Below are 22501 nucleotides of genomic sequence, written 5' to 3'. Positions count from 1 at the left end.
CACAGCATTTGCGTTCAAACAGTAAGTTAACTACCTTTGGGACCTATGTATTAATGATTATTTCACTGCTGTGCTTACTTGCGATACATTTTCCACTGGATATTTGAAATCATAATGAAAATATCCACGTTATAAAGTAAGTGTTACTTATCAGCGTTAACATCTGGAGCTGTAAGTTACGTGCCTCCATAGGCTTACTGCACATTTTTATGTGTTATTATTACTGTTATTACTGTTATTATTACTAATATACCTTTTTTTATTTTTTTTAAAGTCTCTTCTGTACCATCAAGGAAAAAAAAAAAAAGAACAAACCACTAAAGCAATGTCTAACATATTGGTGGAGCAGCTGAGGGAGATAAATTCGGCTATGCAGGCGCAAGAAGACGCCCATCTGCAGAGGTTCTTGAAGCATAAACGGGAGCAGCAAAGCACTTTCATGACTCAACTAATGACCATGCGTGAACGGATCAGTAGAGAAAATAGAGAGTCAGATGTTTTCCTAAATCATTAGAATAATAGAGTGCAAGGTTCAACTGCACATCCACACCCTTCCCACCACTGTTCTGCGGGAAATCATTTCAATTACGATGGTGATCCAAATTATTTTGAACCCGGCACAATATACACTCCTCCTAATTCTAATTTAAAGATGTACAGGTAGTTACAATAGTTTTATTATTTTTCCATTGTAATTGTGCTTTTTTTAAATACTGTTGGTTTGTTATGTCTAAAATAATTATAAATGTTTTGTTGTTTAAAAATGTTTCAAGGTGTGACTTGATCGCAATTAAAATATAAAAAAAGGCAAATTCTAAACAATGCGTCTCTGATACAACCATTCCGAATGCTGTCTATAAGCCAGTCATTAGGGAGAGCAAAGCAAAAAACAGGAGTAAGTTTGTTTCTGGACAAACCATGTTACAATTCAAGGGGTGCAAATTAGTTTATTATTTTGCAAATAAGTTAAATACTGGCTGTATTTGTCATGTAGCACACAGATACTTGACGGCTTTATTTTTATCCCAACTATAAATCTGTCCCCACATTTTAAATTTACCTACCCCTCTAATGCAACATGGTTTTGCCCAGGTGCAAAGTTACTCCTTTATTCTGCTTTACTCTTCTTAATGGCTCAGGCACTATGTGTCTAGCATTTCTGTCATGTTGCAGTAAAAATGTTCCAGATTAGTTCAGCACTGTTAGGTCACTCTCCCTCATAGGTGACTGCATCTTTCCGACTGCCAGGCAGTTCAGGTTCCTCTATATTCCACTCTGGAAGAAGGTGTTTTTTTTGCATTTCACATATATTATGTAAAACACAACAAGCAGAAACTATATCTGGCATTAGGTTGATGTTAATGTCATTCCTCTTTAACAAATAATACCAACGTCCTTATAGTCATCCAAATTTATTTTCAAACACCATCCTGGCAGAGCTAAGGGTGTAGGTGAAGCTGTGTACTCCTTCATTAACCATTGCCTCAAATGGATACACAGCATTGCCAATAATATGGACTGGGATCTCTATGCCTTGGACCGTCTTGGATTTCTGAAAAGCAATAAAGCAGTTTTAATAAAACAGTAGAGTAGGTACAAATATGCACAGAGAGAATATACAAACTCAGTTGCTTTTGACGTGTAAATAGAACCCAAGATCTTAGTGCTGTAAAGACTAGAGATGGGCGGGCTCGGTTCCCCCATAATTGTGCATAAATATTTCTGGCTGTCAAAATTACTATCTGTCAGCAGTATCTACCAAATGATTTTTAGCACTCCCCAGTGCTTTTGGGGTGTCCCCCATAATTGTGCATAAATATTTCTGGCTGTCAAAAGTCATATTTGTCAGCAGTATCTAAAACAATTTGTAGCACTCCCCAGTGCGTTGGGCTCATAATGGATTCTAAGCAGTCCACATATGAGCAAAATCAGCAACCAGGTTCTGTCACCAGTCCTGATGGTAGTAATCCCAGTACCAATAGAACAGATTATGGGATGAGGCGCAGTGTTCCCAGTACGTCATCTGGGAAAGGCGATGTCAAACTACACAGTCTTTTGAAATCAGTCAAAAAAACACACACCAAAATTTTTTTTACCGTGTTGAAGTGAAAAAGAAGTGTAACTGAGGAAAAGTTAAGTGGCGATAAAAAAAAAAATTGCCAACATGCCATTCTATACATGCAGTGGCAAAGAGAGAATGAGGCCTTCACCTTTGTCTATTAGTGGCAGATCAAAAAATGTTACCGAACCTACAAGTGGTGCACAAGTACTGTTACGCGTGAAAGCCGAGCTGCAAGAAAACAGTAAGGCATTAGAGGATAATGTATGCTCTGAATCAGAAAGGACACCAATCCCTGGGGAGAGTCCATCCACCAGTGGTATGTCTAATCGTGAGCATTCTGTTAGTGACAGTGTACCCATAAAGAAGGTTCCTTTCAGCAGTTCTGCTGATGTGTGCCTGAACAGCCCGAGTGTAGTCGGTGATACACCAACTGAGGATGCCACTTTTGAATTAGAAGAGGATGTGGGGGAGATTTGTGTAGGCGACGAGGGCACTAAGGATGATGTTGATGATTATGATGCAGACAGATACCAAATTGCCTTTCTCAATTTCTATTTATATTCTAGACTCTATAACGGCTGAATAGTTTACTATTTTACTGCTAGTGGATGGGGGTCTGATGCAGACAGATACCAAACTACCGTGGTCCATTTATTTTTACTTTCTAATTCCACAGTCTATGCAGGCTGCTTTTTTTCTATTCAAGTACAAGTGGAGGGCGGGGGGGCATAGATAGCCACCAAACTACCGTGGTCCATTTATTTTTACTTTCTAATTCCACAGTCTATGCAGGCTGCTTTTTTTCTATTCAAGTACAAGTGGAGGGCGGGGGGGCATAGATAGCCACCAAACTCCGTGGTCCATTTATTTTTACTTTCTAATTCCACAGTCTATGCAGGCTGCTTTTTTTCTATTCAACTACAAGTGGAGGGCGGGGGGGGCATAGATAGCCACCAAACTACCGTGGTCCATTTATTTTTACTTTCTAATTCCACAGTCTATGCAGGCTGCTTTTTTTCTATTCAACTACAAGTGGAGGGTGTAATATACACCCAAAGACGATGGGCTGCATTGCCAATAGGCAAAGATGAAGAGGAAGACAACCAGGTTTGTGTGGAGAATTAAGGACGGCCTACCAGGGATTAAACTGTTTTCTTCCTAATTTATTAGCTTTAGAATTACCTTAACTTATCCAAAAAACAGGTGGAGCACTAAATTAGGTTATTTTATGCGCAAAAACATTGATTTTTAAACAAAATTGCAAAACAAAACCAAACAAAACCAAAACCAAAAAACGCAAGGGCGGTTTTGCAAAACCAAAACCAAAACACGAAGGTAATCCAGATCCAAAAACAAAAACAAAAACAAAACACGGGGTCAGTGGCCATCTCTAGTAAAGACAGTAATACTAACCATGACACCATCCATACTGTTAAATTCTACAACTGGTAATACTATAATTACTAAATCAAATATAATTACTCAAAATTTCATGACCAACACTGTAGATTAAATATAACTTGAAACATCCAATACTTTAAATGTCAGACCTCTCTGGGGAAAAGCCAGTCATCGTGTTTCTCCTCTGCAATTTGGTAGAGGTCAGAATTGGAAAGAATTCTGGCAACGTGTGCACGACAAGGCCGGCCAATGTAATTTTCTGTGAAACTGAAAAGAATATGTTTTAAATAGTATGCATATATAACGGTACAGGAGATACGTATTAGCTATATTTTAACCTAAGCATCAAGAACATATTATGCTTACTCGAAATTGTTGTCAACTATAGCCTGTAGAATAATTGAATGACAGCCTTTTGGGTCATAGTAATCTGCCAGGTTGACTTTGGGGCAATAATTGGGATGTGTGTCCCATCTATGACTCTAGCACACTGCGGATATCTGCGTTGTTTGAAACCTTTAATGGTGTCATCTAGGTGCTGTCCATGTAGCATGCAGATGAAACGGTGGTTCAGAGTTTTTACCAATGCTGCATTCACATCATGCAAACAGTGGATAGCCCTAGTCCAAACAAACACAATTTTTTGTAGTATTCTCCTAGGGTTGCATACCACTACAAGACAATGGCTAGTCTCCTAATTGGTTGAATGGGTTTGCAGCAGTTTGTCATTTGTTTTGCTAGAGCTGGGGTGATGAGATCTAACAAATAGTCAAATGTTGCGTGTGACATACAAAAGTGTGCCATACACTGCTCATCATCAAAACCTTCCATAGTACACCAGAAAGCTTGTCCATGACGTTGTTCCCTGACCAACATTCTTTTGTTTTTTTCGCAGTGCTGAAATTGACTATGGTGCCAACTATGCACAACATAAAGGCTCTCCTCCTTTGTAAGTATTGGCGTCGAGTTTTAGCCCTCTTAGCCAAAAATTCCGCCCTTCTCCTCTGGAAATAATACTGGGCCAGATTACTGACTGTACCCAGCTGCATTGTGCTGTTATTTGCATCCAGAAACATAATAAAAGAAGAACTGCACAGTAGCTGCTTATATCTTTTGTTGGCCATGATTTTTATGACTCATCTATAAGAGCCTCTGATACATCATCTATATGACCCTCTTCTGTGCCCTTATAATAACTCTGCTTGATAATGCAGGGCAGACACAGGCCCAGTGTGAAAGGCAGCGACCCGGGATTTACCCGGTTCCAAAGTGCATTGTTTGGGTTGCAACACAGGAAACCGTGTTAATTATCCTATGTCTGACCCGGGATTTTGGTGAGAAAGGGGTATAACAATCATCTGTGAACAGTACATGATATGGATGTGTAACACACCTCTATTATCATCATCATTTATTTATATAGCGCCAACATATTCCGTAGCGCTTTACAATTGGGGACAAACACAGTAAACTAATAAACAAATTGGGTAAAACAGACAAAGAGGTGAGAAGGCCCTGCTCGCAAGCTTTCAATCTATGGGACAATGGGAGTTTGACACATGAGGTTAAGTCTGCATTTTGTATTTTGGCCCAGCCAGACTGCAAAGGTTAAAGTGACTCATATGAAGTACAGTTCATATTTCCACATATGTTGTATTTCAACCAAATTGACTAAATCACAATACTGTTTTTTGTGTATTAGCATTACTGTCCCAAAAAGCTGAACGTCACTGGCGTAAATCTCGCACCTCTAATGACTTCTTCACATATACTTCTGTCTACCACTCCTATCGAAATGCTCTGGACTTGGCAAAGCAAACATACTTCCAATCTCTTATCTATGCTCAGGCTTCTAACCCCAAACGCCTTTTCAATACATTTAAACATCTTCTCAATCCTCCCACCCCGAACCCTCCATCTACCATCAGTGCTCAGGATCTTGCTTCCTACTTCAAGGACAAGATTGATAAGATCAGACTAGAAATGGTATCCTCTTCCTCGACAAGCAATCTGCTCAATTCCTTCCCACTACCCTCTGACACCCTCTCTTCATTTGACCCCACAAATGAGGAGGAAATTTCTACGCTCTTCTTATCTTCCTACTCTACCTCCTGTCCTCTTGATCCTACTCCCTCGCAAATTGGTAGATCCCTGTCTCCTGTGCTCATTTCACCTCTAACTCAAATCTGTAATCTCTCACTCTCTACTGGCATCTTTCCATCACTATACAAGCACGCAGTGATTACTCCTATTCTAAAAAAAACAAAACTCCGACCCAAACTATCTCTCAAATAACCATCCCATCTCTCAGCTCCCTTGCCCCTCCAAGCTTCTAGAGAGACTTTCCTACACTCACCTCACACGCTTTCTTTCCACTAACAACCTGTTGTACCCTCTTCAGTCTGGCTTTCGTTCTCAACACTCCACAGAGACTGCGTTGACCAAGGTTGTCAATGATCTGATCACTGCTAAAACTGAACTCCATTACTCTCTCCTAATTCTCCTGGATCTCTCGGCTGCATTTGACACCGTTGACCACTCTCCTCTCATACAAACGCTGCAATCCCTGGGTCTTCAAGACACTGTTCTATCCTGGTTCTCATCCTACCTCTCTAATCGCTTTCACTGTTAATTTCTCTGGAGCCACCTCTGTTCCGCTTCCCCTATCAGTTGGAGTACCACAAGGCTCAGTGCTAGGTCCTCTGCTGTTCTCTATCTATACCGCTTCTCTTGGAAATCTAATAAGTTCCTTTGGCTTTCAGTATCATCTCTATGCGGATGATACCCAAATCTATCTATCCTCTCCTGATCTCTCGACATCTGTGTTGTCCCGTGTAACTGACTGTCTTTCTGCCATATCATCTTGGATGTCCTCTCGCCAACTCAAACTTAATCTTTCTAAAACAGAGTTAATAATATTCCCTCCCACCAACAAGAGCATACCTGACATTTCTATCTCCGTTGATAACATGACCATAAATCCCACCCCACAAGCTCGCTGCCTAGGTGTAATCCTTGACTCACACCCATCCTTTGTTCCCCACATTGACTCTATATCTAAATCATGCTACATACATCTAAAGAACATTTCCAGAATTCGCACATATCTCACGCAAGACACTGCAAAAACCTTAATCCATGCACTTATCTCCCGCATTGACTATTGCAATTCCCTCCTTACTGGTCTTCCCAAAATCAGACTCAAACCCCTACAATCTATTTTGCATGCTGCGACAAAACTGATTTTCCTTGCAAATCGTTATTCCTCTGTTGAATCACTCTGTATGTCTCTACACTGGCTGCCTGTCTTCTACCGAATTCAATATAAAATACTTTTACTAACCTATAAGGCCATCAACAAAGCTGCACCAACATACATCTCCTCTCGTCTCAAAATATCTCCCAACTCGGCAACTCCGTTCTACACAAGATCTGCGTCTTAGATCCACCCTCATTACATCCTCCCATTCCCGGTTACAGGACTTTTTTCGGGCTGCACCCACTCTATGGAATTCTCTCCCTCGCACAATAAGCCTCTCCTCTGGTCTACAAACTTTCAAGCGTTCTCTGAAAACCTACCTATTCAGACAAGCTTATAATATTCCTCAACCACCCTCTTAACCTCATCGCCTTTAGCCTGTTACCGCCTGTTACACAATTTCATACAAGACAACTACCCCCTGACCAACATTGTTGTGTGACAGGATCATTTAGCTTATGAGTCACTTTTACCTTTGCAGTCTGGCTGGGCCAAAATGCAAAATGTAGACTTAACCTCATGTGTCAATCTCCCATTGTCCCATAGATTGTAAGCTTGTGAGCAGGGCCTTCTCACCTCTTTGTCTGTTTTACGCAGTTTGTTTATTAGTTTATTATGTTTGTCCCCAATTGTAAAGCGCTACAGAATATGTTGGCGCTATATAAATAAAAGATGATGATGATGATGATGATTATAATCTTTTACTTATATAGCATCAACATATTATGCAACATTATACAATCAGGACAGGGGCAAACGCAGGATTTCTGGGTTTTCCGCGTCACACCTCCAGTTTTGGCATGACCATCATGCATAGGGCGTGGCTATTATTTTAGCCAATGCTAGGCCACCCTTCAACCCTTTTGTCATCCACTTCAAATACATGGACAACACTGCGTGCACCACTTTTGGGTACACACAGCTCCCAGAAGCCAAGCATTGTGCAGCAGGTCCTATTACAAAGTCCTGATTGAGCAGAAAAGCCACACCAGAATCAGAACAGTTGGCAGAGTGTGCTGCTCTCTCCTACCTGTTCTTGCAGCTTTCACTCTGTAGCTACTTGTCTGGATCCTGGAGTGCTGGGGCCCTGTTTGGAAAACGGATAAGTAAAGGAAATATGGAAAGCCCAACGATGAGTGAACAATCCTCCCCCCAACCAGCCCCAATGTTTAATCAATAGCACACACATTTAATAATTTGGCTTCGCTCCCTGAAACTAGCATCAACGTTGAATTAATAACATTCACTTTTAATAACTAGACATATAACCCTCAAACAACCCTAACATTAAGTTAATAGTATTCATATTTAATAAATAGTCCAACTACCTCCCAAACAGCTTCAACATTGATTAGTGTGACTGAATCACTTATAGATAACTTATGGTATAAATTGATTTAAAGGAAATAGCGCAGGGCACTAATTTATATAATTGTAAATGCACTTATTTTTTATATTGTGTGCATTTTGGGAAAGGAAATATCTTTAATTATGAGACCAGGGGAGAAATTTTTTTTGGGGGGTTTTATCGTTGCTAGAATAAATCTCAAATTAGGCATATGTGGGAAGGGAGTCTGATAGCAGGAAATGCTAACAAAGTCTTTTGAGATGGAGTGTCAAATGCTTGCTCTGGCAGAAGATCCAGCATGAGGTCGTTACTGTGTGACCTTTTGTCCTGAGTGTTAGAACCTGTCTGAACATTGTACACAGTACAAGATGCAGGAAATCACAGCAAGTTTTAGACTATCACAGATAAGTGTAAATATTGTTTGCTTTGCATTGCATGCAAATCCATGTTTGGGTAAACTAATTGCATCCGGATTCTAAAAATAGCTCAGACCGCAGTGGGCTGGCTTACCCTTAGAGACTGTGTTCAAAACTGTATAAAAAGTAAGGGTGTGCACCGGCCACTTTTGGTGTTTTGGGTTTTGGGTTCTGATTAGCTTGAGGTTTTGGGTTCTGATTTGTTTTGCCAAAACACCCCACGAAAGGTTTTGGTTCTGATTTTGGGTTCTGTGTTTTTTTTTTAAAGAGCATAAAAAGTGCTAAAATCCATATTTCGGGTTTTTATTCACTCCTACACTATTATTAACCTCAATAACATTCATTTCCACTAATTTCCAGTCTATTGTGAACACCTCACACCTCACAATATTGTTTTTAGTCCAAAAGGTTGCACCAAGGTAGCTGGATGTCTAAGCAAAGTGACACAAGTCGGCAGCACAAACACGTGGCCCATCGTAGGTGGCTGTGTAGGCTTGAATGGCTTTTTTGTTGCTCCTCCATCCTCTGCAGCATATAGAGGGTGTAGTTCAAGCACGTCACTACCTCTTGTTTTAGTTGATGGCAGGGCATGTTCATGCTTTTTTGATGTAGCAGGAACAGTGAACGTATATTAATATCTGATACTAATATTTCTGCACTGCAGGAACAGTGAACGTAGTTTAATATCTGATACTATTCTTTCTGCACTGCCTATTGAAGTGGAATCTCAACGGGATTTGGTACCGGGGACACAATACCTCCATCAACCGTCTAAATTCCACTGCACAGTAGGCGGACTCCGGACGCACGTCTAACACCAACATAGCTGTTACGGCCGCAGTTATCCGCTTTGTCATAGGATGACTATATAGGAGTGGCACTGCAGCGGCAGACAGGATGGCTGTTTGAAAAACTAGGCCCCAAAGAGCACATAATGCCAAAAAAAGAGTTGCAAGATGGAATTGTCCTTGGGCCCTCCCACCCACCCTGATGTTGTTGAAATAGGACATGGGCACTTTATCAAACCAATCATTTCAGCGACAGGGCCTACCAAACTACTGTGGCTGAAATGATTGGTATGTTTGGGCCCCCACACAAAAAAAGCTGTTCATCTCTCCCTGTACAAACTAAACTGGCTCTACTGAGGCAAGATGTCATCCTCATCCTCTGATTACTCTCCCCCTTCAGTGTATACTTCCTCATCCTCACACATTATCAATTCGTCCCCGCTGGACTCCACAACCACAGGTCCCTCTGTAGTCTCTGGAGGCCAGAGCTGTTCTTGATTGAGGAATTGATAATTCATTTTTATGAACATCATTTTTTCAACGTTTTGCGGAAGCAACCTCCTTCGCCGCTCACTGACCAGGTTCCCCGCTGCACTTAAAACTGTTTCCGAGTACACACTGGAGGGGGGACAACTCAGATAAAATATAGGCAGTTTGTACAGGGGCTTCCAAACTGGCTTTTTTTCCTGCCAGTAAAAATAAGGACTGTCTGACATGTCTACTTGGATGGTGTCAGCAAAGTAATCCTCCACCATTTTTTCAATTGTGACAGCATCCAATGCAGCGACAGCAGAAATGTCTGCAATGGTTGGCAGGTCCTTCAGTCTGGACCAGATGTTCTCAGCATCCCCGCCAGGGGGTGTTTTAGGAAAACTGAGCTTTTTCCTCGCAGCCACAGGTGTTGAAGAAAATGAAGGAGGAGCTGTTGGCATGTCACGGTCCTCTTCAGAGGACAATCTCCTGACCAGCAGGTCTTTGCACCTCTGTAGACTTGTGTCTGCCGGAAACAGGGACACAACATACGCTTTAAACCGAGGATCCAGCACGGTGGCCAGAATGTATTCCTCTGACTTTAAAAGAGTGACCACCCTCGGATCCTGGCAAAGCGTACGAAGGGCTTCATCCACAAGAGCTACAAGCTTGGTGGAATCGCAATGCTTTAACAGCTCCTCCCTCACTTTCTCCAGCTGCTTCCGCAACAGCCTGATCAGGGGAATCACCTGACTCAAGCTGGCAGTGTCGGAACTGACTTCTCGTGTGGCAAGTTCAAACGGCTGGAGAACCTTGCACAACATGGAAATCAGTCTCAAATGCGCTTGACTAAAGCGCATCCCCACTCCTTTTCCTATGTCGTAGGTGGCTGTGTAGGCTTGAATGGCCTTTTGATGCTCCTCCATCCTCTGCAGCATATAGAGGGTGGAGTTCCAGCGCGTCACAACCTCTTGTTTGAGGTGATGGCAGGGCAAGTTCAGCCTTTTTTGATGTTGCTCGAGTCTGCGGTAGGCACTGGCAGAATGCCGAAAGTGTCCAGCAATTTTGCGGGCCACCGCAAGCATCTCCTGCACACCCCTGTCATTCTTCAGGTAATGCTGCACCACCAAATTAACGGTGTGGGCAAAACATGGGACGTGCTGGAAATTGTCCATATGTAATGCACAATGTTACTGGCGTTGTCTGACACCACAAATCCCCAGGAGAGTCTAAGTGGGGTAAGCCACTGCGAGATTATTTCCCTCAGTTTCTCTAAGAGGTTGTCAGCGTTGTGCCTCTTATTAAAACCGGTGATACACAACGATGCCTGCCTTGGAACGAGCAGCCGTTGTGACGATGCTGCTACTGATGCAGCTGCTGCTGTTGCTGCGGAAGGCGATGCATCTACCCAGTGGGCTGTCACAGTCATGTAGTCCTTCGTTTGCCCTGAACCACTTGTCCACATGTCGGTGGTTAGGTGGACAGTGGGTACAACCGCATTTTTCAGAGCACTGAGGACACTTTTTCGTACTTCTCTGTACATCCCGGGTATCGCCTGCCTAGTGAAGTGGAATCTCAATGGGATTTGGTACCGGGGACACAATACCTCCATCAACCGTCTAAATCCCACTCCACTGATGGCGGACACCGGACGCACGTCTAACACCAACATAGCTATTACAGCCGCAGTTATCCGCTTTGCAATAGGGTGACTACTGTCGTACTTTGTGCTCATGGCAAACGACTGTTGGATGGTCAACTGTTTGGTGAAAGACGTAGCGTCCCCTCTGGGAAGATGACCGACTACCAGCAGCAACAACAGCAGCGGCAATAGTAGGCGTACCGCTGCAGGATTCCTCGGATGAATCCCGTATTGAAGAGGACTCAGTCTGGCTGGTGACATGGCCTGCAGGACTAAATCTGATGGAGAACGTGGAGGAAGTTGACGAGGAGGGTGTTGGTGGTGTGTATCCAACAGGACCAAGGGATTTAGGTGTCCCTGGACTGCTGCCGGTCCTAGCCAGTTCCTGAACTAAACACAGAATTATGAAGGTGACGTATAAGGGAGGATGTCCCTAGGTGGCCAAGATCCTTACCCCTGCTTATTTGAGATTTACATAAGCTACATATGGCCATACATTTGTTGTCCAGATTCGGATAAAAATAACTCCAGACAGAAGAGGTGGATTTTTTGGTCTTCTGACCAGGCATGACAATGGGCTTTTTCATCCCATGGACAACAACTGTTTCCCCCCCTGGTGCCTCATTTAAGATAACCACATCAGCATCCTCCTCGTCAAGTTCCTCTCCTCAGCGCCAGCTACATCAATATCCTCCTCCCGGTGTACAAAATTCACACCTTCATTAGCGAAATCTGTAACTGGACTGTGGGTGATCCTTCCAGCATATACAGAGGGCGTGCTGCAAATAGTGGAAGGAGCCACCTCTTCCCGTACAGTGATTGGAAGGTCAGGCTTCGCAACCACCAACTCCCTTGGACTCGCCTTGGGGATTTGTGATGCCATCTGTTTAGAAGGCAGAGTTGTTTGCTGTGTTGTTGATGACAGCTTAAGTCTCTTACATTTTTTAGAGGGGTGGGGAGGAGGAGGGCTTAGATCCTTGGGTGAAGCTGAACCACTAGTCATGAACACGGGCCAGGGCCTAAGCCGTTCCTTGCCACTCCGTGTCGTAAATGGCATATTGGCAAGTTTACGTTTCTCCTCAGATGATTTGAATTTTCTTTTTTTGCTAATTTTTGTGAACTTTGGCTTTTTGGATTTTACATTCCCTCTACTAGGAGATTGGGCATGGCCCTTGGGAGACAAGGTTGATGGCATTTCATTGTCTATGTCATGACTAGTGGCAGCAGCTTCAGCATTAGGAGGAAGTGGGTCTTGATCTTTCCCTACTTTATCCTCCAAATTTATGTACTCCATTATATGCAGCACAAGAAAGCATACCCCCAAACCACACACACTTTGGAACTGCAGAAACAGTGAACATAGTAATATAGATTGCAGTTCCTATTTTTTGGACTGCAAGAACAGTGAACGTAGGTATTGCAGTACTAATATTTCAGGACTGCAATAATATATTGCTCTAGAATTTTTTTATACTTTTTAAATTATTTTTTTTTTTTAATTTTTGTATAATTTTTTTTTATTTTCTTAGGGTTTTTAATAATTAATAAATTTATATGGACTTAGCACAACAAAGCACAGGACTAAAGCACCACTGGACTCAGCAGAGCAGACACTGGCCAAAGCACCACCGGACTCAGCAGGACAGAGCACAGGACCAAAGCACCACTGGAGTCAGCAAGGACAGAGCACTGGAGACAAGCATAAAGCACCACTGGACTGATCACGCAGGAGCACCACTACCCTACAACCTCCCTCTTCCCTGATGTCAGGCGAAATGAAGATGGCGGCCGCAAGCTGACATTTTATGACATCCGAGTCTCGCGAGATCCGACGCGAGACTTGGATGTCATAGCCTCGTTTCGGATCTTTTTGCCGGGCGGAAGTACCCGAACAGTGCTCGGATCCCGTCGGATCCGCACTGTTCGGGTGGGCTCGGATTAGCGGAATCCGAGCCCGCTCATCCTTAATGTATACCCGATTTACGGGACCTTTAAAACTAAAGCACATTGCGCTCCGTATGTGTGCCTTAATGAATCAGGCCTGCTGATGGTTAAGATGACATAAGAGGATTCTGGGTAATGCATCTACTTATATGCAAGGGGACATAACAAGGAGTGATAAGTGGTTAGCAAGTAGAGGAAATTTGTCATATGGAATGGACTGTTATTAACCACTTCCTGAATTGTGAAACTTTACCTTCAAACCAGACAAATTGCAACAGTCCTTAGTCTGCTACAGCCATTCTCAGCCTTCTGGAAAGGATCTTATTATAGATGTCCATCTTGTGTTGATTTCAGTTTTGACTCATATTGGACAGTTTACCTATGATTGCAGTCTTTAAGCTCTTTTACATAATGTTCAGTTACCTTCCATTAAAGCAATAATCTTTGCTACATAGTGAATTATATTATACTAGCAGGGTCACCCAGTGTTGTGCGGTTCCGATCTGTAGCAGTTTTTAAATATTAGCAAATTATTTGGTAAATAGACCAAAAAATGCTATTTAGAAATAATATTTGTTGCTTTGTCGTTATGTCTTGTTTTGGCAAGGTCTCCTTCCAGCAGTCAAACAATTGTTTACAACCAACCAAAAAATTATGTTTTCAATATTTGTCGCTCTGTTGCTATGTGGTCTAATAGGCTACTTTTTCGATACTAAATAACTATGTCAGAAGTGGCAGCTTGACTTTGAGGGCTGTGGAAAATATTCACCAACAAAATTATATATATATATATATATATATATATATATACACACACAAATCTAAATCTAAATATTTATACATACACACAGTACTGTGCAAAACGTTTAGGCTGGTTTGGAAAAAATGCTGCAAAGCAAGAGTGCTTTCAAAGATAGAAGTATTAGTGGATTATTTTTATCAATTAATAAATGCAAAGTGAATGAACAGAAGCCAAATCTAAATCAAATCAATATTTGGTGTGACCAACATTTACCATAAAAACAGCATAAATGCATAAATTCTTCCAAGTACACTTGCACACAGTTTTTGAAGGAACTCGGCAGGGAGATTGTTCCAAACATCTTGGAGAACTAACCACAGCTAGCTCAAACCCTTCTGTCTCTTCATGTAATCCCAGGCAGACTCGATGATGTTGAGATCGGGGCTCTGTGGGGGCCATATCATCACTTCCAGGACTCCTTGTTCTTCTTGACGCTGAAGATAGTTCTTAATGACATTGGCTGTATGTTTGGGGACCTTGTCCTGCTGCAGAGTAAATTAGGAGCCAATCCGACGCCTGTCTGATGGTATTGCATGATGGATAAATACCTGCCTGTATTTCTCAGCATTGATGACACCATTAATCCTGACCAAATCCCCAACTCCATTTGTTGAAATGCAGCCCCAAACCTGCAAGGAACCTCCACCATGCTTCACTCTTTCCTGCAGACACTCATTATTGTACTGAGAGAGGGAGAGGGAGAGAGGGAGAGAGGGAGAGAGGGAGAGAGGGAGAGAGGGAGAGAGGGAGAGAGGGAGAGAGGGAGAGAGGGAGAGAGGGAGAGAGGGAGAGAGGGAGAGAGTGTGTGTGTGTGTTTCTATACATACATATATATATAATTTATTTGGAAGGAAGTTTGATTTGGAAGTCATTTGCAATTATGTAGTAGTAGCAATTGTTATTTTAGAAGACTATAATATTGTTTATATATCAATCATTATGTTAAAATTAAAACTATTTTATTCAATGTTAGTTTGTTTCTGGTGCTTACTCCAGTTCACTACCATATTATTCCTCATGATAGAAGCTAATTTTAATACATCTATACTAATTTTAAGATTGTTAACATATCCTGGATAAAGCACTGACTTGTTTTGTCCACAAACATACTGGAATATTAATTGGTTGCTGACCCTAGATTGAGTATGTGATGGACAATTTTTGATTTTAAGCTCCACTGGGGCAGGAGCCGATTTCAGTGAATAAATATTCTTTGTAAATGCTGTGTTATATGTTGGCGATATATAATTAAACAAAGATAATAATAATTGTAAAGCCACCAGAGATTTGTGGGACCTTCACTGTAAAACCACCAGAGACTTGGAATTTTGCAACCCAGAATAGGGTTGGCATTGAATAGAGGCCACTAGTATACATTATGTTTAGACTGTTGGTCACGAGAATGCTCTTGTATACTGGTCATTAAGAAGCTCTCAGTGTTGTATAAAGATTACTAGAATGCTATGTATTGTACAGAGGTCCATAGGAAGCACTCTCTATTGCATATTGGTCACACAGATGCACTCTGTATTGTACAATATATATTGTACAAATATATTGGTCACTACAATGCTCTGTGTATTTTATAGAGGTCAGTAAAATAGCCTCAGCATTGAATAGTAGGTGTTGTACTTGATTATAGCTCTATGACATTTTTCATAAATTGCATTGGCTTTATAAAACCACATGAACATTAAACAAATCATACACACAGTTTCGTCATGCAAATTTTTCCATTGTACTGAGCTGGTAGAAGAAAACGAGAAACATCAGCAGCAACCGTAGCTGTTTATATAGCACCACTAATTCCGCAGCGCTGTACAGAGAACTCACTCACATCAGTCCCTGCCCCATTGGAGCTTACAGTCTAAATTCCCTAACATACACACACACAGACAGAGAGAGAGACTAAGGTCAATTTAATAATCTGTACATGGCTGTGGAATTAGTGGCGCTATATAAATAGCTGAGGATGATGAATAGCAGCCAATTAACCTACTAGTATGTTTTTGGAGTGTGGGAGGAAACTGGAGCACCCAGAGGAAATCCAGGCAAAACACGGGTAGAACATATAAACTTGTGTGCCCCAGAGTCAAAAGTCTCCTCTGATCAAGAGCCTACTAAATTTTAAAGACAGGAATAAGATTCTTCAATCAGATCACCATAGAAACGAAAAAATAACAAAACAAAACATTAAAATGATATATTTATCAAGCTACTGGTTTGAAAAAACTAGAGATTTTGCCTATGGCAAGCAATCAAATTCTAGTTATCATTTATTTAGCACATCAGGGCTGGACTGGCCATCTGGCACTTCTGGCATTCGCCAGAAGGGCTGATGGCTGTGTGGGCCGGTCCCCTGCGCAGCGATCATCGCATCCAGGACAGTCAGTGTCGGAGCATGCACCGACACTGACAGCCTGTCAGAGGCTTTCTGGTGGCTGGCTCCTCCCCAGGAACCAGCCACCAGATCACATGTGCCGCGCGCAGGGCTGCACATGCCCTGGCCGGATTGGGTCCTGTCAGCTGTCAAAAGAGCGGACAGCAGAAAAAAGCAGAAGACAAGCAGAAACAAGTAGAGAAATTAGAAGGTAAGTACGGTGGGAGGGGAAAGAATGCCACACAAGGTGGGGTGCGGAAATGAAAGGATGCCACACAAGAGGGGGGGGGCAGAAGTGACAGGATCTCACACAAGGGGGGGGGGCAGAAGTGAAAGGATGCCACACGGGTGGGGGGGGCAGAAGTGAAAGGATGCTACACTACTGTATGGCATAATATGATTGTGATACTACTGTATGGCATAATATGATTGGGGCACTACTGTATGGCATAATATGATTGGGGGCACTACTGTATGGCATATCATCATTGGGGCACTACTGTATGGCATATCATCATTGGGGCACTACTGTATGGCATAATATGGTTGGGGGCACTACTGTATGGCATAATATGATTGGGGCACTACTGTATGGCATAATATGATTAGGGCACTACTGTATGGCATAATATGATTCAGGGGAACACTGTATGGCATAATATGATTAGGGCACTACTGTATGGCATAATATGATTCAGGGGAACACTGTATGGCATAATATGATTTTGGGACATTATTGTGGCATAATATCAACTGGGGGCAGTATTGTGGTATAATATGATTTGTAGGCTCTATGGTGGCTTTATATCAATTGGGGGCACGTACTCGGACATGAGGGAAGGGAGAGAGTGTTAATATAATGTGGGAGGTAGGCTATTAATTTAATGGTGGAGTTTAGGAGGGGGCTAATTATTTCATTTGCGCTATTTTATTTGTGGGGTGATGTAGGTCACTTTCATTTAATATTGGGGCTTAGCAATTTAAGAAAGGATGATTGGACCTTTAATTTAATGTTGGGGGGGTTTGAGGGCTATTAATTAAGAGTGGGGCTCTGGGAAAAAAAATAAGTCTATTTCTTAAATGTGAATATGAATTATTTAGTGGTAGTGATGGTTGCGGGAAAGATATATATTTCTTAAACGTAAATGCTATTTAATTTATTGCTGGGGTTGTTTGGAGGGAGGGAAATAGATTTATTTATTAAATGTGAATACTAGTATTTTAATGTTGAGGCTGGAGGAGACCTAATTATAAAACATGGGTTGTACTGATTAAACACCAGGGCTGGTTGGAGTTTTTTAAATTACATGTACCCATTTTTTTCCCAAATAGGGCTTCCAGCATTCCAGGATCCAGACAAGCAGCAACTAAAGACACCAGCAGCCACAGGTGGTGATAGCGACAAGAACAGGTCGGAGAGAGCAGGACTGTCTGCCAACTGTCCTGAATTTTGGTGACTGTCTCGTTTAGTGAGATTTGGTCCGACTACAAGGACAGTTGGGAGGTATGTCCCACTTCACACTGTACTGCTTGTGAAGACAGAGCTGCGTGCAACTAACAGTAGAGCACACAGTATTGCCTCTGTATTTGTCTAACATTTGTCTAAAATGATAACCATGTTACATAATAGGGGCCCCCTGTCTTAAATTCCCCGGTCCCTCCGATTGTTAATCCAGCTCTGGTTAGCAGGAGGGAGCCGATAGCTGCTCCCAGTCCCTGGACAGGACACAGCCTGCAGAGCAAGCCGAGGAGCTCTAAGATTGGTAATCTCGTGAGACTAAGAGCTTCCCTGCTCACTCTACAGGAAGTTTCCACCCTGATGAATGTCAGCAGCATCAGAAGCTTAGATAAATACAGTGGGCTGGGGGTGTCATAATGTGTCTGGGGGCATGGCGTGATGTGACTGGGAGGGCGTGATAAAGGTAATGTTTTATTATAATGTATGTAACAATGCCCCATGTTGGCCACATTCTTTTCGGCAGCACCGCTACGTGGCGGCACACTGTTTCCTTCCTGCGGGAACTGAGGTGGGCCTGTGTACTTTAAATGCCAGGGCTGATTTTTAGTCCCAGTCTGGCCCTGTAGCACATTCTACAAAATGAGAGCTAAAATGAATCTGATTGGTTGCTACAGGCAACATCTCCACCTTTTCAAACCTGCAGCTTGATACATTTACCCCTAAGGCTTTTTCCAGAAAAGAAGTCACTTTGGGATAAGTGGCCTATTCTACTATCTGATACAAAACGTATTGGTGAATATATGGACATTTTAAAGGACCTAAAGGCACAGTATTTAATTATTAAAAATATGACCTGTGTCATGAAGTAGAAAATGCTGAAACATATTACAAGCTGAATATGTTTCTTGTGTTACTTGATTCCATCATTAGTGAGCTGAACCAATAGTTTCAACTGATGGAAAATGTTTGCAAATTGTGAACCACTGCAATACATGATGCTACATTTTAGAGCCACTCTGGTCCACTTGGCAGAATACCATATACAGACTACAGCTTGAAGGAATAGTTGGAGATGTGTGCATTGCTATAAGAATTTTCAGCATTCTTACACTTTCTGTGGTGGAATGACAATAAGCCACTAGCAAATTGGCCTTGTATAAAAACGATCTGCTTTTAAGAAGTGAGAAAAGTTTGAACAGTCTAGATATGTCCGATTTCAAATGACCCCGATGTATTTAAATTGTAAAGAAGATGTGAAGTGGGGTCTCTGATCTCATGCGTAATAGGCTGGACCATAAGCCTTTCTCTCTAGCTAGTGAATTGAACATTGATTTCCTGACAAGTTTCCATGAACAGTGGCAGACCTAGTGGTCTATTGGAGTCTGGGAGGAACTAATGGTATTCAGCTACTGGACATCCATGCCAGAGCCTGAGACCCATAAAGCAGCAACACCAGAGGTCCCCTCAGCAGCTCCTGAAAGGTTCTAGTAAACCTAAAAGGACCATTACCTCCTGGGAGTCCTAGAAGGGCTAAGCAGTCCATGTGAACTGTACATTCTTGTGGCATATGTATGTGCACTTGAAACAGCTGTAATAAGAATTGCGCTTATAAACACACTACTTACTATTAAGATCCTGCATGCTCTTGTGAAGATGTCTGTTTGTGTGACCAATAAATTACAGGTCACACTTTATTCCATACATGTGCATTGAGCCCAGCATTACAGATTTAGTCCTCTGTTAGATATACAGCAATCCTGATCCACTATAAGCTGTCAGGCAGGATTCAGCCATAGTCCAAATTTATGGATGCACTCAAAACCTTTAAAAAAAATGTCTGGTCACAAGTGTGTGCTGCAGGACAGTAGAAGGTGCAAAGTATATTTGATGTTGTCTGGTACTGTGCAGCAGAAATGCCAGATGAAGGCTGAGAACTTTAGTATTGGAATGACCTTGCCCAACATGGGTTCAGTAGATCAGGACACATTTTCAGCAGATGGCATGGCCTGATTTTTAATCAGGAATATTGGCAAGTATCGGTGCTTTCATATATGGAGGCAATAAGAACAAACAAGTAACAAAGCATAAAAATAATACACTCTCACATTTAAAGAGAACACCTGTACTGACAAACCAGGTTCCATATGAATTGGTCAATTTCAATGTAAAAAGGTCACTAGTAGACTATGAAACGTACGTGCCAGGTAAAACGGATTGAAATGTTAGCATGGCCACCCACATGCACCAACCAATTCCAGGCAGACCTCACTTTCCAATGAGGGGGAAGGTCATCAAATGACTTGTCTTTCTGATCAGCCCAATCAGATCTCTTCTAATCATTCAAAATAAATCATTTGTGGGGTCACATACTGTGTGCTGTCTTATTTAGAAACTACTAGATTCATCAACATAATCTGCATATTAGTTTTGTGCATTGTAATGTGCCTTCAAGAGAAAGAATAAATTATCTTCTGAGTCTGGCTATTATTAATTACATGGTGCGTTGTTGTATTGGAAACATTGATTATTAAGCCCCTTACTTCTGAGTACAACACTTTCTAAGATAAATGATTTTACATAGGCATGCAGTGCTCCAGTGTTTGGTCAGAGCAAGCAGTTGGGGAATATGATACAGAACTTGACCTTTTACCATTAAAGTAACTGAAAAGTTCTATCAACAAAAGTGGACATTTATCTTTAGAAAGAAGAAGGTGATACTGAAAGAATCCTGCTGGCCCTGTGCAGGAGCTTCCCATACATCCCCATTCATTTCCCACGCCGTGAAGCAGCATCCTGTAAGGACGGCTTAGCAGCCTGCTTGAAATGTTGTGACTCCTTTATCCACACCTTGTCACAGTTTCATTGAGTGACAAGCCAGGCTGTGAATAGGCCGTTATCTCTACACAAATGCGGTGTCAACATGTTTCTAGATTTCAAATTTTGGCTGGACTTGTAGAAAAATGATCTAACCTAGCAAAATGTTTAATTTGATATTAGCATTTGTGAAACTCAATCCTCAACCAGAGTTCATTCTATAAATGTGTATAAAAAGATAAGCATTGCACATCACTGGCACATACAGGTCTTTCTAGTGGCAGTCATTAGCAATTTAAAACAGTGGTGTTCAGCCGTTTCTTTTGGTAGCACCGCAAATGTTAGCGAGTCATTTTAATAGGACCCCAATAGAATGGATTACACATCAATCATGGACTTTAAAAAAAATTATTTCTGGGAACTCACTTGTTGTGATCCATTGATTTAGCATGTACTGCATAACATTTTTTGTTAATACCTGGGTTTATAGTTTCATTCCATGTAGAATTATTTTGGAAAAATTCACTGAATTGGCTGAATGCTCAATTCACTAGTTTAATTAGAAGTACATTTTGAACGAACCGAGTTGCAATTGCAGTTGGTTGTATATGGAGAATCCTGTATGTGCTTTGCAGTTTTTTTTTTTATCTAGAAAAATATATCTACAATGTTTTTTACATTGAAGCTTTATGCTATCATAAAATTGCTGATTGCTAAAATTACATCTCTTAAGGACAATTCCAAACATAGATGAGTTGTCATTTATTAAATATGCCACCCACACACAGCAATAGGGGGAAGTCCCCCTCCAGGTATCCCTCCTAAACCTGAAGCCGAAAGCTAGATTGCTGCAGGCTCTATGAGCTATGAAGTGCCATCCATAGCTGATAGAGATATGGACAGAATTTAGTCCTCCACAAGTAGTCGGCTTTCACCTTCAGATAACATGGAGCACTGCGGAAGAGAGGGCATATGGAACTAGTGATAAAGCCATCTGTAAATAATATCCATAGCAAAGCCAATAAATGTTTGTTTTGAGCTCATAAAATACCTTTTGTAGGAGCTTCTGTGATTCCCAGTAACCAATATCTGGCTTTGAATCTTTTCAAAATTAAGTTCTGGTGGGAGTAGGCCAGCTTTCAGCAGTATCACACACTGTGCAGTGATTGTGGCAATAAACTAAAACTCACATAAATCATTGTAAGCATGCCGCGATTGGCATGCTGGCACTTGTAGTGTTACAAGATCCAACATGCATAAGCAGTCATTGACTGGCCGGGCTGGGGCTGACTTCACAATATGACTGGGGAACCCCATATTAAAGTAATTCTATCGTTTTAAAATAATCATTGCCCAATCAATTGAATGTGTGTCCAAAGCACAAAGTAATTTATTTTAGCAGATGTAAATAGTCAACAATTCAATACATTATTATATTATGATAAAGTACAGTACAGCACAGCCAATACCAAAAGATAAGTACATACCAATGCAATCGCTTGCGCACGCTGCGCACCCACCGGACCCGATGGACAATATTCTGTATAGAATATTGTGTCAGAGTTGACTGAGGCCCCAGTGAGATGCAGCTAATATATATACAATCAGTGTTTCATTGTGAACAATAGAGATGACGTAGATTGTTTCTATAGGTCCAGACGTTGGGTGGGTCCAGGCCAGACAGGTAATAGGTTGATTCAATCTAAGGAATCCAA

At 41.7% G+C, this 22501-nt stretch overlaps 1 long non-coding RNA gene across 1 annotated transcript in view; it reads right to left on the bottom strand.

The window, feature by feature from the left end:
• Positions 1-721: 721 nt before the first annotated feature.
• LOC142142861 (uncharacterized) overlaps positions 722-22501 on the bottom strand; it is a 31730-nt gene continuing 9950 nt past the window's right edge. Inside the window, exons 2-3 of the long non-coding RNA XR_012689366.1 lie at positions 3613-3730; positions 722-1552 (exon numbers count right to left, since the gene is read on the bottom strand). This is a non-coding gene — a long non-coding RNA (uncharacterized LOC142142861). The remainder of the gene's footprint in view (positions 1553-3612; positions 3731-22501) is intronic.

This window comes from Mixophyes fleayi, chromosome 3 (genome assembly GCF_038048845.1).
Source record: "Mixophyes fleayi isolate aMixFle1 chromosome 3, aMixFle1.hap1, whole genome shotgun sequence".
Taxonomy (NCBI): domain Eukaryota; kingdom Metazoa; phylum Chordata; class Amphibia; order Anura; family Limnodynastidae; genus Mixophyes; species Mixophyes fleayi.
This window is presented reverse-complemented; position numbering and strand designations above follow the sequence as displayed.